This window comes from Pan paniscus, chromosome 5, assembly GCF_029289425.2.
Source record: "Pan paniscus chromosome 5, NHGRI_mPanPan1-v2.0_pri, whole genome shotgun sequence".
Classification (NCBI taxonomy): domain Eukaryota; kingdom Metazoa; phylum Chordata; class Mammalia; order Primates; family Hominidae; genus Pan; species Pan paniscus.
Genome location: NC_073254.2, coordinates 72,460,773 through 72,478,691, shown reverse-complemented (window position 1 = coordinate 72,478,691; position 17,919 = coordinate 72,460,773). Strand labels below are relative to the sequence as shown.

Here is a 17,919-nt window from a genome sequence, read left to right as displayed (position 1 = left end):
GATGCCTTGCTCAAAGGTATTTGCAAAGTCTCAGAAGAATAAAACAACAGGTTTTGAAGGTGAATTAACAATGATTTTGTTTTCTGAGAGTGTGCATAGGATTGAATTCCAGGAGTAAAGCTGCGAGAGAGGCCAGCTTTTTATGAAGGGCTTTGAATGTCAGGATAAAATGTTTAAGCACTGTAAGCAAAGTTTGCTGGTAAATGAATTTAGGAGAGACTGTAACTGAATTTGCATTTCAGTACCATTCCAATAGGGCACAGAGTTGAGAATTGAGTGCAAAGATCATGAGGAAGGTCAGGGTATTACCATAATGGTCTAGGCAGAGAAAGTATACATCTTTAATAGGGCAAGACAATGGAGTTAGACACCTTCATTCATTCAACAAATCTTTATGTGGGGGCATATGGCATGCCCCTAGGCTCTGGGGATGCTGAGTGTCTGTCTGAGGATTCAGCCACTGAATGGTCGCTAGATGGCATTGACCCATGGGTCACGAGTATGAGGCGCTTTAAAAAATTTAATCTCATGTGGAATTACATGGGGAGATTCCAAGGAACCACTTGCGCTGGTGCGTCCGCGGCCGTCGCGAGGCGTCCGTCCTTCCCGAGGGCGAGCGCCGGGCAGGCAGGGACTCGCCACTCGCAGCCCTGGAGCCGGGCCGTGAGCGCCTGCGCGGCGCTGGGTCGCTGTCCAGGAGATGTCTGCGCGGGAGACCCAGCTAAGCCTTGTGCGGCTACCTCCTCCTGGCTGATCCCAACCCGGTCCCAACCCGGCCACTCGATAGAAACACGATTCACATCGTCCCCGTTCCTGAGTGAAGGTCTCGTCTCCCGCGACCTGCTTCGCCTCGCTCGTGATGATTTCCTACACTTGACTAGGGTTCCCGGTGCATTCGGCCCTCCCTCCTTAAGCTTCTGTCCTCTATCCGTTATGAAATCGTGTAACTTGTTTGGTGTGAACTGAGACAGCTGAACTTCGGAAGAAATTAGGCAGGATTCCCTGAAAAATGTGTGTGTCTGTGTGTGTCTGTGTGTGTGTGTGTGTGTGTGTGTGTGTGTGTGTGTGTGTGTGTGTGTGTGTGTGTGTGTGATTATATATATATATAACTGCTCCTTGCGGAGCAGGGCTAATCAGGTAGCGTGCCCAGAGTAATCAAAATTTTTGTTAATTCTCAGGAGGGAGCATTAAAACGAAGAGCCAAAAGTTCTAAAACGGGGGACTTTTCACTCGAAATGGGCTGATGCAGAAGATACCATTAGTCAATTTGTACCAGATTCTTGATTTATTCCCTTGTAAATCTTTTCCAGCCTTCTTCACCTTCCTCCACCCAATCTTTCTCAGGTGTGTTATGATCCAACAAGAGTAACAATGCAAGTTTTATGAAGATCTCCTTATAAAGAAAAGGTTTCGGAAATACTGCTTTCTGTTTACTTTTTGATATGTGGATGATAAACAACACCCCATCTTTCCAGAACACAAGGAGGGGGCGACTTCAAGCTAGCAGTTGAATCAGGAATCTTCTGATACATTATGCTTTGCATCATTGGCTCTGCTTAAGTCAACATGGTTTTTCAAAAAAATTGTTTTGTGTTAAATTTTATTTGTAAAACTTTCTACCAAATAAAGATGTGCAGATTAAATAAAATTTCTAAATGTGGTTGATAGCACTTGGCCTCCCTGCCATTTGTCTGCTCTCAGCTTTCCAGCTGAAAAAAATGAAAAGATTCATGGTCTTCTTGAAGTGTCTTTAGTTCAATTTCCTGCCAGCCTCGGGTCCTTGACCTCAGTGGTGAGGAACGTGAAAGCAGCAGATGATGGAGATTTTAGGATTTTGTTGCTTGAAAAGGAAACCAGGTGTCAGGGACCGGTATGAACAAATGAAATAACAGAAACACTGGCAAATCCTATCAGGCTACTCATTCTCAAGAGTAGTGTTCCTTTCTGTACTTTTAGTGTACAGAGTATTCATCTCAATTGTGACTTTTATCAGAATTGTAAACAGCTGTTTGCTCAACTGTCTTCCCTACTCCATTGTAATATTCCTTGAGGGCAGCACATTCAGTGTCTACAAAAACTAATTTTACCTTAAAATTCTGCACACATGCATGTAGGGTTGAGTGAGAAAAAATGCTTGCAAGAATCAGGAAAAAGTTTTAACTTGTAAAACAGGTAGGCTCACAGGTGTATGATCCTATGCTATTCCAACCCATATGTTTAAATGAAAAAACAGAGGACTGCTATATACAAAAGTGGTTTTCTGGGTTCTCGGATATAATAACTTTGCGGCTCACAATGGCTCTTATATCCTTAAGGCAGGAGAGAGTTGGGGCTGGGCATGTGTCAATTAAATCTAAAGCCACTGACAGACCATAGGGCTAGGCTGGAGCCAGTGGCTGAGAAGTTGGCCTCCTAAGTGAGGAGAATGTCTAATTTGCTGACAGGAAAGCAAAAGCTCAGTGAACCAAGTGCACGCCAGACAGACATTTTTCATACCTTTTATATGGCTGGTTTGAGTTAATGCCAGTGATTAGGATTTAGAACACAAAACCCACCAAACTTCTTTACGAAATATTTAGCATAAAGATCTCTACATTACTAGAAAAAACTCAGGAAACTCTTAGCAATAGCCCCACAACATTAAAAACACTCAACTGGCTTTTAAAAAGTAAATTTATTACCACACATAATAAGTCCAGAGAGTAGAGAGATACCATCATGTCATCAAGACCCATGATAAATCTTTAAATATTTTGATTGTTTTGAACTTTACACTCTGTCACTCTCAACATATGGGTCTCATACTTTGGCTGGTTCCTCTGCAGTGCCTCAAACTCTGTCCCCTGAGCAGAAAGCCGAGGCTGTATTTACCCAAGTGGCTCTGCCCTGCACTTTTCATAATTGTCTCACATTTAGGACAAAGCTACAGGTAGAAACAGGGAGAAAAGAGCCTATACTGAATGCCAAGAGGGAGCCATCACCAGCCCTCTATTATTGCTGCGCCTACGTCTTGAACCAAAGCAGCATCCTGTTCTCAGACACTAACTTGGGTTTGGAGACCTGAGTGTTTGGAGACACGATGTCTAAATAATAAAGCTTGGAGAATGTGGGCATCGATCCCACTACCTCTTGCATGCTAAGCAAGCGCTCTACCACTTGAGCTAATTCCCCACATCAGCGGAGCATTATTTATTGTTAGCGGGTGGCCTGGAACACAGGTGATTTCAGGGCCTTCAGCAGGAAAGCAGGGCTCTAAGAGCAGATCTTCTCATTGATGGGCCAGGGCAAACAGCAGTGGCTACTCATTCTCTGCAAAGAAGGAGGAGAAAAGGGAACAAGGAGAAAGTCAAAACGGGAAAACTTCACGCTGCCAAAATGTCAAGTTTAGAGTATTCCGGGACAGAAAAGGGCACGTCCCAGCAAAGGAGGACCTGCCTAGACATGCCCAGGTAAAGCATCACAGATTTTTTAAAAATGATTAAATACTTAAAAATGATTAAATGATTGTGTGTGTGTGTGTGTGTGTGTGTGTGTGTGTGTGTGTGTTTATAAAAGTGGGACCAGAAACAATTGTAACTGTCTTGCTGCTTTTTTTCCTCTTGTGGCCCAGTCATCTAGCTTTTCCCTTCTTCAGAGATCTTAGTCACTCTTCTTTTCCGCAGTCTCCTTTGTTGATAAGAAACAGAGGCGGTGCTCAATTCATGATAGTTCACTGAGTGACCAACTGAATGAAGGAAGGAAGAAATAGCCTTCCAAGGTATCTCCCATTCATACTAATCTTACTGTGTATCTACACTTGCATCTCTATGACTGGAGACATTCACTCAACAAAAAACATAAACTGAACTTATAATCATATCCTCCCTGTTTTTTCCCCAATTTTTTGTGCCATGAATTATACTAGGAGACTTAGGGAGTTTACTTGATGTAGTCTGACTGAATTTTGCCAAAAAAACTATGTCTTAGTCTGCACTTTATGCACTTTTTAGAAGTAATAGAGGCTCAGATAAGTTAAGTGTTCCCAAGGTGCCAAAGCTGCTAAGTGGGAAAGCCTGAACTAAGAAGCAGATATTTTTAGATTTTAAATGTGATTTTTTCCCTCTGTACCAGCTCAGTTATTCTGCCCGTTCTTTTGCACTTTAGCCCATTCATTCATACAACAAATATCTAATTCCAAACGTCTTCCTTACTTACTTTTTGGGCTTAACTTTTTTTTTTTTTTTTTCGACAGAGTGTCACTCTGTCGCCCAGGCTGCAGTGCAATGGTAAGATCTTGGCTCACTGCAACCTCTGCCTCCCGGGTTCTAGTAATTCTCCTGTCTCAGCCTCCAGAGTAGCTGGGACTACAGGTGCCTGCCACCACGCTTGGCTAATTTTTGTATTTTTAGTAGAGACGGGGTTTCACCATGTTGGCCAGGCTGGTCTCAACCTCCTGAAGTCACGTGATCAGCCTACCTTGGCCTTCCAAAGTGCTGGGATTACAGGCATGAGCCACCCCTCCTGGCCTGGGTTTAACTATTTTATTTTATGACAGGGTCTCACTTTGTTGTCCAGGTACCGGTGCGTTCTCTGTTCACTGCAACCTCCTCCTCCTGAGTTCAAGCGATCCTCCCACCTCAGCCTCCTGAGTAGCTGGAACTACAGATGCATACCACCACACCCGGCTAATTTTTGTATTTTTTGTAGAGACAGGTTTTCACTGTGTTGCCTAGGCTGGTCTCAAACTCCTGGTGTCAAGGGATCCACTGATCTCGGCCTCCCAAAGTGCTGGGATTACAGAAATGAGCCACCATGTCTGGCCTTGGGCTTACCTTTCAAGTCAACTTTGATTCATTGTCTTCCTTCAAACACCACATTCAGTGATTAGTCAAATAATGAACATTATTCTTGCACAACTCTTTTGAATCTATCAATCAATTACTTTCTACTCATTTAGTACATATTCACTGGGGAGATGCTCTGTGCCAGACACTGTAGTAAGATCAGGTAATTCAGAGGAAGTACAGACACCCCAGACCTCAAACGAAGACAAGATAAATATGGACAAGGGAAGATCCACCTCCAGATTCACCATTTTCAGTCTTTCTGTCATTTCCAGCTAAATAATGCCTTCAAAAATGTTTCAAAATAACTAAGTCACTATTTCAAACTCTTTCAATATTAGCACCCTTCTATATGCTGGACTACTCTTAATTTTCTCATTATAACATGATCTTGCTTTTCTTTTAATTTTTGTCTTTGCTTTCTACCTGAATTTTTATTTTGCATTATGAAATTGATAGGTCCATTACTGGATGGCATGGTTCAATTCTCCAGTATGTCTGTTGATTTGTGTTCTACTAAATCTTCCAATTACTGGGAGAGGAGTGTTAATGACTGCAACTGTAACTGGATTTTTCTATTTTTACTTGGCGTATCCAATTTTGTTTATGAGTTTTGAAGCTCTGTGTCCTCATATACATTTGGGACAATATTCTCCTGAAAAATTGACAATCATAATTATTTAGGAGGCCTCATTATTCCTGAAAAGTTTCTCTGCTTTCAAATCTACTTTGTCTGATTTTATATATGTACACCACAGCTGTCTTTGATTAATGCTTGCATGAGGTATCTTTTCCCACTCTTTTCTTTCAATCTGCTCTATAACTTTTATTCTTATTTATAAGTGTATTGCAGGTGGCTTTCTTTAGTCAGCATATTTATTTTTAACACATTCTGATGATCTCTAGTTTTTACTTAATGCATTTAGATAATTTACATATAATGTTATTATAGATAAGTTTTTAGATAGATCTACTATTTAATAATTTATTAACCTTTTTTCCCTTTGTTTTAATTCTTTTATGTTCCTCTGTCTATCTTGTTTTGGTTTATTTCAATCTGGTTGGTAAGTGGTCTAGGGATTACCATATACATATATAACTTTTCACAGTATACTTAGAATCAATATTTTACCATTCAAGTTGAATATAGAAACTTCATCAAGAGTTAGTCCCATTACATTTACCCTTTTATCTTATGTATGTAGTACATCTAGATACAATGACAACTGCATCAGATAAAGTTACAATTTTTGCTTTCAACCATCAAACATACCTTAAGGAACTCAAGAGAAGAATAATAGTCTGTTATGGCTACCCAGACATTTTCTATTTCTGCTTTTGTTCCTTCATTGATGATGTTCTAAGTTTCCTTCTGGTATCACTTTTCTTATCTCAAAGCTTTGCTAATTCTTTTCCAGCAGTTTTGCTAGGACTGAGAATGTATTTATTTACCTTCCAATGAGAATGTATTTATTTGCCTTTATGTCTGGAAGATACTTTTGCTCCACATACCATTCTGGATTGATAATGTATTTTTCCTTTGGTATTTACTGAATGTTATGACATTTTTTTCTGGCTCCTGGGTTCCAGATGAGAAATCTACAATCATTCATTTGGTATTTTATCTTTCATTTCCCTTTGGCTTCTTTCAAAATTGTTTTGTGTTTTCTTAATTTTCCGCAGTTTGATTACGATATGTCTTGCAATGGGTTTCTTTTGGTTTATCCTGCTTGACATTTACTGAACTTTAAAAATCTGGTTTATATCTTTTGAGAAATTTGATATATTTTCAGCCATTAATTCTTCACAGTTTTATCCCACAAAGACCTCTTTGTCCTCTTACAATAATGTGAATGTTTCCAGATTACAATAATGTGAATGTTAGATTTGTTATTTTTTATTTGTCCCTGAGCGTCTGTTCAGGGACAATAAAATCCTCCTTTCTCTCTATAGGTCAGATTCTGTAGGTATTCTTGTTCCGTTTTCAAGTTCATTGACTTTTTCCTTAGTCTTCTGCATACTGCTATTGAGATCATCCAATTAAGCTTTTTATTTCCCCTAAGAGTTTTGGTTAATACTTTTTTTAATTCTTTAGTTTAAATTGGTGTTTACATATTCCAAATATTTGGTGAGACTTTCCAACTTTCCATTCACTTCATGAATGCTATCCCGTAATTCTAGGAGCATTGTTATAATAACTGCTTTAATGTGTGTGTCAGATGATTTTGACATATGTGTCCTCTCAATATTGTTATTCAAGGATTCTCTTTGCCATGTGAATTAAGATCTCCCTGGTTTTTCATAATGCTGAATATTTTGGGGCTTGTAACCTGGACTTCTTTGGATTATGTGATGAGACACTGTGTCTTGTTGAAATCTTAAGGATAATATTGCTATTTTTGTTTTTGCAGGCACACAATTGCCTTGTATTTAAGCTCCAAGTACCAACCAGACTTCCATGTGTTGTTGTTTCACAGATAACTCTATTTGAAAGCCTTGACACTGCGGTTGAGAGATCTCTGGAGTGTGTGCAACCAGTGGTCAGTGAGGACTGGAAAGTGGACCATTGTTCAGTTCAGTCCTCAGGCTCTTTTTAGGTAAGTTGTTTGGAATTAGGGCTACTTATTCACAGCTGGCAGGTGCGTCCACAAGCTCATGAACAACTTTATGTGTTTGCTTTCTACAGTATCTGTCCAGGCACATTCTAGTTACTTGACACATCCTGGTTTCAGTCCTCTCACCAGAAAGCCAGGGCTGTATTACCCAGGTGGCTCTGCCCTGCACTTTTCACAGTTGCCTCACATTCAAGCTACAGGCAGAAACAGGGAGAAAAGAGCAATTGTTTATGTCCCTTGGTTTCACAGCTCCTCAAAGAAGCAGAAAATTAATTACACGGTAGATCTACACTATACTGAATGCCAGGAGGGAGCCGTCACCAGCCCTGTATTGTTGCTGCTCCTACGTCTTGAACCAAAGCAGCATCTTGTTCTCTGACTTGGGTTTGGAGACCTGAGTGTTTGGAGACCCAGGGTCTAAATAATAAAGTTTGGAGAATGTGGGCATCGATCCCACTACCTCTTGCATGCTAAGCAAGCGCTCTACCACTTGAGCTGATTCCCCCACATCAGGGGAGCTTTATTGATCCTTAGTGGGTGGCCTGGAACACAGGGGATTTCAGGGCCTTCAGCGGGAAAGCAGGGCTCTACTAAGAGCAGATCTTCTCACTGATGGCCCAGGGCAAGGTGCAGTGGCTACTCATTCTCTGCAAAGAAGGAAGAGGAAAGGGAACAAGGAGAAAGTCAAAAAGGGAAAACTCACACTGCCAAAATGTCAAGTTTAGGGTATTCCGGGACAGAAAAAGGCACATTCCAGGAAAGGAGGCCCTGCCTAGACCTGCCCATCTAAAGTGTCACTGATTTTTAAAAAATGATTAAATAATTAAAAATGATTAAATGATTTTGTGTGTGTGTGTGTGTTGTGTGTGTGTGTTTATAAAAGTGAGATAGTATTATCACTTGTTCCTTGTAGCTGAGACTCCGGGGATTTTGAGATGGTACAGATTTCTGGAAGGCAAAAAGCTCCTGTTGTTTTCATAACTAGGCCCTTTCAGGAATGAAGCCAGCGTGCTGACCACTACCTTAGGAAACCCCTGGAGAGTGCTTCTTTCACTTGCATCTGAGATATAGGCTGCCTCCTTGCTAAGGTGTGTCATGTACAAGTTACATGTCCAAGTATATCTCAGAACAACAACAACAAAATTACAGAGCAGAGCCATAAAGAATAAGAGACAAGATCATATCAGAGTGTAAGAATATGTAAAATATTAGAGTGTAAGAATCAAAATCCAGCTATGCAGAGAAGGAGTGCACATATGGTGGAGAAAACGGGCTGTTTGTAGGAATTCCTGTGTGAAGAAATAAACCTGTTCAATTTAAGTGCTGTGTGTGTGTGTGTGTGTATGTGTGTGTGAAATACACATGGAGGGAAGCAGTAATTGAAAAGTCTGGCCACTTGGAGATATGTTGGGAGAGTTTTATGAAAACTCCCAAGAGTAATTGAAAAAATCCCAGGCAGAATGCTTAAATAATTAAAGCAACATGTTAGACAAAGGTGTTTAGTTTTGAATGTCAGAGCTTGAACATGAGAAAATAGAAATTGAAGAGAAAGAGAAAGAAGTCATGAAGATATTAAAGGATTGAGGTTTACCCGCATTTATCGTGTCAGCTCCCGAGGTGGACAGCAGGAGTCTTTCTGCAGCGTCAGTGCCCATCACACTTCCTGCTGCAGAATACATCCTCCATAAACACCATAGCATGGATGATGACAGAGGTGAATGAAAAGAAAGAAAAACATTCTGGTGATGTTGTGCAGGAAGGATCTACAGTATTTGTCAAGACATTGGGTGGAGAGATTTGAGGGAGAGGAGACAAAGACACGGGGAAGTCTTGAGCCTAGTGTGGTAGACACAAAAGAGATTCTGAATTAATAGCTGATGAATCAATCCACTCATTTATTTGTATTTGTTATGTGAATGAATGTTACAGGAATGACCTGGCATGGAGAAAACAGATGGTGAGACTATGTGCTAGGGTAAAGCAAGAGCTCAAGTTTTTGTTTTTTTTTAATTTAGAAAAAAATCTGCTTTTCATATCTGGTTTTCCTATTTAAAGCTATGTGATTTGAGGAAAATGGTTTAACTCCTCTGAGCTTTAGTGTCATCTACAAAATTTGGATAATGATACTGAGGGAAGCTGAAAAGCCGTATCAACCAACTTATACAAAAAATAATAAACATTCACTTCCATTTCTAATGCATGGTGCTGAAAAAGTCCTTGTATGTGGAATATTGTTCACCTTTAAGGAGCCTGCTCTCAAGAGCTGATGAGGGACTTTTTTTAGTGCAGTTCTGTTGTCACTGGCTGTTGGGCTCATTTAGTTGGCACCAACAAATCTCTGTGAACATAAAAATAAAATAAAATAAAGATTGTGGAGGAATAGAATACAAACATACAGTAAGGTGAGATTTGCACAACAGAGTATAGTAAAGGATGTGTGCCTGATTCTTTTTGCATTCGCTTTGAATCATTTTTAGCCTTTATTCTAAGTCCCTGATTATTGTCATCCTTCTCCCAACAAGATCGTTTCTCTCCACTGCAGATATTCTGGCCAGGCTCTCTGGTTAACCATCTTGATGTCCTGAGCACTCTGTTTGTACTGAGACTCTGATTTATGTTCAAATGATGCTCTTCCATAGCAAGGCTTCCTGCTTTGCCCAAAGAGCATTCAATTTTTCAAGCAATTTAGGGCTCTTTCCTCACCCAGTATCTATGTGAAACCTTAAAGGGAAGCCTATTCTTTCCAGGAAGATAATCCTGTTGTGGTTTTAACCTCAATCTGTAAATTCGCTGGGGTAACTGGGAAAGAAGTCATAAAGATATTAAAGGATTGAGGTTTATCCACATTTACTGTGTCAGCTCCTGAGGTGAACAGCATGAGTCTTTCTGCAGCTTCAGCCCCCATCGCACTTCATAGGTGAAGAAAACATCCTCCATAAACACTGTAGCATGGATAACAGAAGGAAAAGATCCTGGAGAGGTTATGCAGGAAGAATCTACAGTATTTGTCAAGACATTGGGTGGAGAAATTTGAGGGAGAGGAGACAAAGGCACTGGGAAGTCTTGAGCACAGTGTAGCAGACACAGAAGTGATTTTGAATTAGTATCTGATGAATGCAAGAATAAATCCACTCATTTATCTGTATTTGGTAAATGAATGAATGTTACATTCGTGAGCTGCTGTGAAGAAAACAGATGATGAGACTATGTGCTAAGTGAAAGCAAGAGCTCATGATTTTTTCATTTAGAAAGAAATCTGCTTCCCATATCTGGTTTCCCTCTTTAAAGTTATGTGATCTGAGGAAAATGGTTTAACTGCTCTGAGCTTCAGTGTCATCTATAATACTGTGGTAATAATACTTGGGGAAGCTGAGAAACTATATCGACCAACTTACATAAAAGTTAATAAACAGTCAGTATAGTTTCTAGCACATAGTGCTGAAAAAGTCCTTGAACGTGGAGTATTGTTCACCTTTAAGGAAGATGTTCTGAAGGTCTAAGGAGAGAGATCAGTGCAGTTTTGTTGCCATTGGCTGATTTGCTCATTTATTTTGTAGCAACAAGCTTCTGTGATGACAAAAATGAAATAAAGTTTAAAAAGTAAAATAGATGGTGGAGAAACACAATAGGGATGTATAGTAAGGTACGATTTTCTAGGCAAAATGGATTTGTACAAAAGAATGTAGTAGTAAAGGATTTGTGCCTGATTCTTGCTGTATTATTTTTGAATCTCATTTAGCCTGTATTCTAATTCCCCAGTTGTTGTAATCCTACCCCCAACAAGATTATTTCTTTGCACCATGAACATTCTGGTCAGATTCTCTGCTTAACCATCTTGACTTCCTGAGCACTCATGTTTTTACTGAGACCCTGATATATGCCCAAATGATGCCCTTCCATAGGAGGGCTTCTTGCTTTGCCCATAGAGCATTCAATTTTTCAAGCAATTTAGGGCTCTTTCCTCAACCAGGGTCTGTATGAAACCTTAAAGAGAAGCCTGTTCTTTCCAGGAAGAGAATTCCAGTGGGTTCTAACCTCAACCTATAAATCCACTAAGCAAGCTCCTACTGAACACCTATGATGCAAGCTCAATCCAAGAGGCCAGCACTCCACAGGGGGAAGGCAACCGAAGCAGTAGCTAATGCTTACTGAGCAGTTCTTATTGATCAGATCCATCTCTAGGTGCTGTGATCCACCCAAAAATATCCCACAATCCTTATTTCCCATGTAAAGAAAGAAGATTGAAAGAAAGGGAAGCTAAATGATAGCTTCAAGGTGACAACTTCCCTGACTCTTCTACTGAAAACTGAATGTGTCACCTCCACACTGCCGAGTCCTTTACTGCCTAATGAGTCCCTCCCAGTAGATATCATCACATGACTTCTTGTTTATTTTTCTTCTTTGCTTCCTGTCTGTTTCTCCCCACTCCTTGCAACTATGACGTAGTATCACAAAGGTGAGAACATCTGTGTTTTATTCACTGTGAATTACTGTACCCAAAACCGTCTCTTAACAAGGTATGCGCTTGAGAAATATATGTTGGATGATTAAAAGAATAAAAGAGTTCACCCACCCCACCTGATAATTATGTTTGGATGACCTTCAGAGCAGACAATTGGAAGAGAAATTTCCCCTGCTTCCCTTGTCAGCTAGAGAGGTAGACATATGACATAGCTTGTAGTTTCTTGTGTAATTTATATCTCTTCACCACGCCTTGTATTCAAACCACTAAGAAGCCAAAAGAAGGAAAAAGAGAAAAAGAAAGAAAGAAAGAAAGAAGAAAGGAAGGAAGAAAGAAAGAAAGAAAGAAAGAAAGAAAGGAAAGCTCATTTTTAAATTTTAAGCTAATATTTGGACTGTCTTGAAATCATTATGTCATAGCATTTGTGTTCCATTATTTATCACACCTATTTCATTTCCCTTAACGGAAAGAGCGGCAAAAGCTGTACCTTGTCTGATGTTCAAACTCAGGACCTTCAGAATATGAGATTGACAGGCGGCCTGCTGCTCTAAGAGAGCAACTGTTCCTAAGAGCTGAGATCCAGATTATTAAATCTCATTTCCCACACACTGCTGCTTTATCAATTCCTAGCTTTTAAAGAACACAATCAATGCTACTTGGAAATCACTCCTTATCAGCCAGTGCTGCACTGGAAGAATTCCCCACTCAGGACAGGTGGAGTCCACCCGTTTCCAGTATTCACATAATGATAGGACCTTCTGGCTTGAGGGACCAGAAACAATTGTACCTGTCTTGCTGCTTTTTTTCCTCTTGTGGCCCAGTCATCTAGCTTTTCCCTTCTTCAGAGATCTTAGTCACTCTTCTTTTCCGTAGTCTCCTTTGTTGATAAGAAACAGAGGTAGTGCTCAATTCATGATAGTTCATTGAATGACCAACTGAATGAAGAAATAGCCTTCCAAGGTGTCTCCTGTTCATACTACTCTTACTGTGCATCTACACTTGCATCTCTATGACTGGAGACATTCATTCAACAAAAAACACAAACTGAACTTATAATCATATCCTCCCTGTTTTTTCCCCAGTTTTTGTGCCATGAATTATACTAGGAGACTTAGGGAGTTTACTTGATGTAGTCTGACTGAATTTTGCCAAAAAAACTATGTCTTAGCCTGCACTTTATGCACTTTTTAGAAGTAACAGAAGCTCAGGTAAGTTAAGTGTTCTTTCTAAGGTGCCAAAGCTGCTAAGTGGGAAAGCCCAAATTGAGAAGCAGATATTTTTAGATTTTAAGTGTGATTTTTTTCCTCTGTACCAGCTCAGTTATTCTGCCTGTTCTTTTGCACTTTAGCCCATTCATTCATACACCAAATATCTAATTCCAAACCTCCTCTTTACTTACTTTTTGGACTTTTTTTTTTTTTTTTTTTGACAGAGTGTCGCTCTGTCACCCACGCTGTACTGCACTGGTGAGATCTTGGCTCACGGCAACCTCTGTCTCCCGGGTTCAAGTAATTCTCCTGTCTCAGCCTCCTGAGTAGCTGGGACTACAGGTGCTTGCAACCACGCCCAGCTAATTTTTGTATTTTTAGTAGAGACGGGGTTTCACCATGTTGGCCAGGCTGGTCTCAAACTCCTGACCTCAGGTGATCTGCCCACCTCAGCCTCCCAAAGTGCTGTGATTACATGTGTGAGCTACCCCTCCCGGCCTGGGTTTAACTATTTTATTTTATTTTATTTTATTTTATTTTATTTTATTTTATGACAGGGTCTCACTTTGTTGTCCAGGCACCGGTGCGATCTCTGTTCACTGCAACCTCCGCCTCCTGGATTCAAGCGATCCTCCCACCTCAGCCTCCTGAGTAGCTGGAACTACAGATGCATACCACCACACCTGGCTAATTTTTGTATTTTTTGTAGAGACAGGGTTTCACTGTGTTGTCCAGGCTGGTCTCAAACTCCTAGTGTCATGGGATCTGCCCATCTCAGCCTCTCAAAGTGCTGGGATTACAGAAAAGAGTCTGGACTTGGGCTTACCTTTCAAGTCAACTTTGACTTATTATCTTCCTTCAAACACTACATTCAAGGATTTGTCAAATAATGAACATTATTCTTGCCCAATTCTTTTGAATCTATAAGTTACTTTCTACTCATTTAATACATATTCATTGGGGAGGTGCTCTGTGCCAGACACTGTAGGTAATTCAGAGGAAGTATAGACACCGTAGACTTCAAAAAAAGACAAAATAAATATGGACAAGGGAAGATCCACCTCCTGATTCACCATTTTCAGTCTTTCTGTCATTTCCAGCTAAATAACTCTTTCAAAAAATGTCTCAAAATAACTAAATAACTCTTCCAATAACAGCACTCTTCTATATGCTGGACTACTCTTAATTTCCTGGTTATAATATGATCTTTACTTTTCTTTTAACTTTTGTCTTTGCCTTCTACCTAAATTTTTATTTTGCATTATGAAGTTAATAGGTCCATTACTGGATGGTATGGTTTAATTCTCCAATATGTTTGCTGATTTGTTTTCTACTAAGTCTACCAATTACTGAGAGAGGAGTGTTAGTGTCGGCAACTATAATTGGATTTTTCTGTTTTTACCTTGCGTATCCAATTTTGTTTATGAGTTTTGAAGCTCTGTGTTCTCATATACACTTGGGACAATATTCCCCTGGAAAATTGACAATCATAATTATTTAGCAGCCCTCATTATTCCTGAAAAGTTTCTCTGCTTTCAAATCTACTTTGTCTGATTTTTTTTGTATATACACCACAGCTGTCTTTGATTAGTGCTTGCATGAGGTATCTTTTCCCACTCTTTTCTTTCAATCTGCTCTATAACTTTTATTCTTATATATAAGTGTATAGCAGGTGGCTTTCTTTAGTCAGCATATTTATTTTTAACACATTCTGATGATCTCTAGTTTTTAATTAATGCGTTTAGATTATTTACATGTAATGTCATTATAGATAAGTTTTTAGATAGGTCTATTATTTAATAATGTATTAACCTTGTTTCCCTTTGTTTTAATTCATCTATGTTCCTCTTTCTATCTTGTTCTGGTTTATTTAAATCTTGTTAGTAGGTGGTCTAGGGTTTACCATATACATATATAACCTTTCACAGTATACTTAGAATCAATATTTTACCATTCAAGTTGAATAAAGAAACTTCATCAAGAGTTAGTCCCATTACACTTACCCTTTTATCTTATGTATGTAGTACATCTAGATACAATGACAACTGCTTCTGATAAAGTTACAATTTTTGCTTTCAATCATCAAACATACCTTAAGGAACTCAAGGGAAGAATAATAGTCTGTTATGTCTACCCAGACATTTTCTATTTCTGCTTTTGTTCCTTCACTGATGATGTTCTAAGTTTCCTTCTGGTATCATTTTTCTTATCTCAAATCTTTGCTAATTCTTTTCCAGCAGTCTTCCTAAGAATGAGAATGTATTTACTTACCTTCCACTGAGAATGCATTTATTTGCCTTTATGTCTGGAAGATACTTTTGTTCCACATAGCATTCTGGGTCGATATGTCTTTTTCTTTTGTTACTTACCGAATGTTATGACATTTTTTCTGGCCCCTATGGTTCCTGATGCGAAATCTACAATCATTCATATGGTAGTTTCTCTTTCATTTCCCTTTGGCTGCTTTCAAAATTGTTTTGTATTTTCTTAGTTTTCAGCAGTTTGATTATGATATGCCTTGCTATGGGTTTCTTTGGGTTTATCCTGATTGACATTTACTGAACTTTAAAAATCTGGTTTATATCTTTTGACAAATTTGAACCATTTTCAGCTATTAATTGTTCAAAGTTCTATGCCACAAAGACCACTTTGTCCTCTTCTTTCCAGATTACAATAATGTGAATGTTGGATTTGTTATTTTTTATTTGTCCCTGAGCCTCTGTTCAGAGTCAATAAAATCCTCCTTTCTCTCTATAGTTCCGATTATGTAGGTATTCGTGTTCTGTTTTCAAGTTCATTGACTTTTTCCTTAGTCTTCTGCATTCTATTATGGAGATCCTCCAATTAAGCTTTTTATTTCCCCTAAGAGTTTTGGTTAATACATTTTTTTAATTCTTAAGTTTAAATTGGTGTTTATATATTCAAAATATTTGGTGCGACTTTCCAACTTTCCATTCACTTCACGAATGTTATCCCCGATTCTAGGAGCATTGTTATAATATCTGCTTTAATGTATGTGTCAGATGATTTTGACATCTGTGTCCTCTCAGTATTGTTATTCGAGGATTCTCTTTGCCATGTGAATTAAGATCTCCCTGTTTTTTCATAATGCTGAATATTTTGGGACTTGTAACCTGGACATCTTTGGATTATGTGATGAGACACTGTGTCTTGTTGAAATCTTAAGGATAATATTGCTATTTTTGTTTTTGCAGGCACACAATTGCCTTGTATTTAAGCTCCAAGTACCAACCAGACTTCCATGTGTTGTCGTTTCAAAGATAACTCTATTTGAAAGGCTTGACACTGCTGTTCAGAGATCTCCAAAGTGTGTGCAACCCAGTGGTCAGTGAGGACTGGAAAGTGGGCCATTGCACAGTTCAGCTCTCAGGCTCTTTGTAGGTAAGTTGTTCGGGATTAGAGCCACTTATTCACAGCTGGCAGGTGCGTCCACAAGCTCATGAACAACTTTATGTGTTTGCTTTCTACAGTATCTGTCCAGGCACATTCTAGTTACTTGACACATCTTGGTTTCAGTCCTCTCACCAGAAAGCCGGGGCTGTATTTAACCAGGTGGCTCTGTCCTCCACTTTTCACAATTGTCTCACATTTAGGACCAAGCTGCAGGCAGAAACAGGGAGAAAAGAGCAGTTTTATATGTCCCTTGGTTTCACAGCTCCTCGAAGAAACAGAAAATTAATTACACAGTAGATCTACACTATACTGAATGCCAGCAGGAAGCTGTCACCAGTCCTGTATTGTTGCTGCTCCTATGTCTTGAACCAAAGACACCGAGAGCAGTGTCTTGCTCTCAGACACTGACTCGGGTTTGGGTACCTAAATAATAAAGCTTGGAGAATGTGGGCATTGATCCCACTACCTCTTGCATGCTAAGCAAGCGCTCTACCACTTGAGCTAATTCCCCATATCAGGGAAGCTTCGTTTATCCTTAGTGGGTGGCCTGGAACACAGGGGATTTCAGGGCCTTCAGCGGGAAAGCAGGGCTCTACTAAGAGCAGATCTTCTCATTGATGGTGCAGGGCAAGGCGCAGTGGCTACTCATTCTCTGCAAAGAAGGAGGAAAAAAGGGAAGAAGGAGAAAGTCACAAAGGGAAAACTCACGCTGCCAAAATGTGAAGTTTAGGGTATTCCAGGACAGAAAAAGACATGTCCCAGCAAAGAAGACCTATCTAGACCTGCCCAGCTAAAGTGTCACTGATTTTTAAAAAATAATTAAATAATTAAAAATGATTAAATGATTGTGTGTGTGTTGCGCGTGTGTGTGTGTGTTTATAAAAGTGGGATGGCATTATCACTTGTTCCTTGTAGCTGAGACTCTCTGGGGGTTGTGAGATGGTCCAGATTTGTGGTAGACACAAAAGGGATTCTGAATTAATATCTGATGAATGAATCCACTCATTTATTTGTATTTGTTATGTGAATGAATGTTACAGGAATGACCTGGTGTGGAGAAAACAGATGGCAAGACTATGTGCTAGGGTAAAGCAAGAGCTCACGTGTTTTTGTTTTTGGTTTTTTAATTTAGAAAAAAAATCTGCTTTTCATATCTGGTTTTCCTATTTAAAGCTATGTGATTTAAGGAAAATGGTTTAACTCCTCTGAGCTTTAGTGTCATCTACAAAATTTGGATAATGATACTGAGGGAAGCTGAAAAGCCATATCAACCAACTTATACAAAAAATAATAAACATTCACTTCCATTTCTAATGCATGGTGCTGAAAAAGTCCTTGTATGTGGAATATTGTTCACCTTTAAGGAACCTGCTCTCAAGAGCTGATGCGGGACTTTT

General features: G+C 39.4%; 2 long non-coding RNA genes and 2 other non-coding genes across 8 annotated transcripts in view; 1 reads left to right on the top strand and 3 right to left on the bottom strand.

Moving 5' to 3' along the window:
- LOC129397970 (uncharacterized) overlaps nt 1-8,102 on the top strand; it is a 41,740-nt gene extending 33,638 nt beyond the window's left edge. For both annotated transcript variants that reach the window (XR_010112289.1, XR_010112290.1), the window contains exon 4: nt 7,301-8,102. This is a non-coding gene — a long non-coding RNA (uncharacterized LOC129397970). The remainder of the gene's footprint in view (nt 1-7,300) is intronic.
- On the bottom strand, nt 2,656-17,142 carry LOC117980601 (uncharacterized). Of its 4 annotated transcripts, XR_010112284.1 has the most exons (6): nt 15,478-17,142; nt 12,688-12,777; nt 9,678-9,776; nt 9,030-9,274; nt 6,097-8,085; nt 2,656-3,309 (listed from the first exon to the last, which is right to left on the bottom strand). It is a non-coding gene; the product is annotated as an uncharacterized LOC117980601 (long non-coding RNA). The 4 variants fall into 4 exon arrangements; XR_010112286.1 differs by lacking the exons at nt 9,030-9,274; nt 9,678-9,776 and having other exon boundaries at nt 15,478-16,646; XR_010112283.1 differs by lacking the exons at nt 9,030-9,274; nt 15,478-17,142 and having other exon boundaries at nt 12,688-15,471.
- On the bottom strand, nt 3,099-3,171 carry TRNAA-AGC (transfer RNA alanine (anticodon AGC)). Its single transcript has one exon. It is a non-coding gene; the product is annotated as a tRNA-Ala (tRNA).
- On the bottom strand, nt 16,961-17,033 carry TRNAA-AGC (transfer RNA alanine (anticodon AGC)). The gene has a single exon. It is a non-coding gene; the product is annotated as a tRNA-Ala (tRNA).
- Nucleotides 17,143-17,919: the final 777 nt, after the last annotated feature.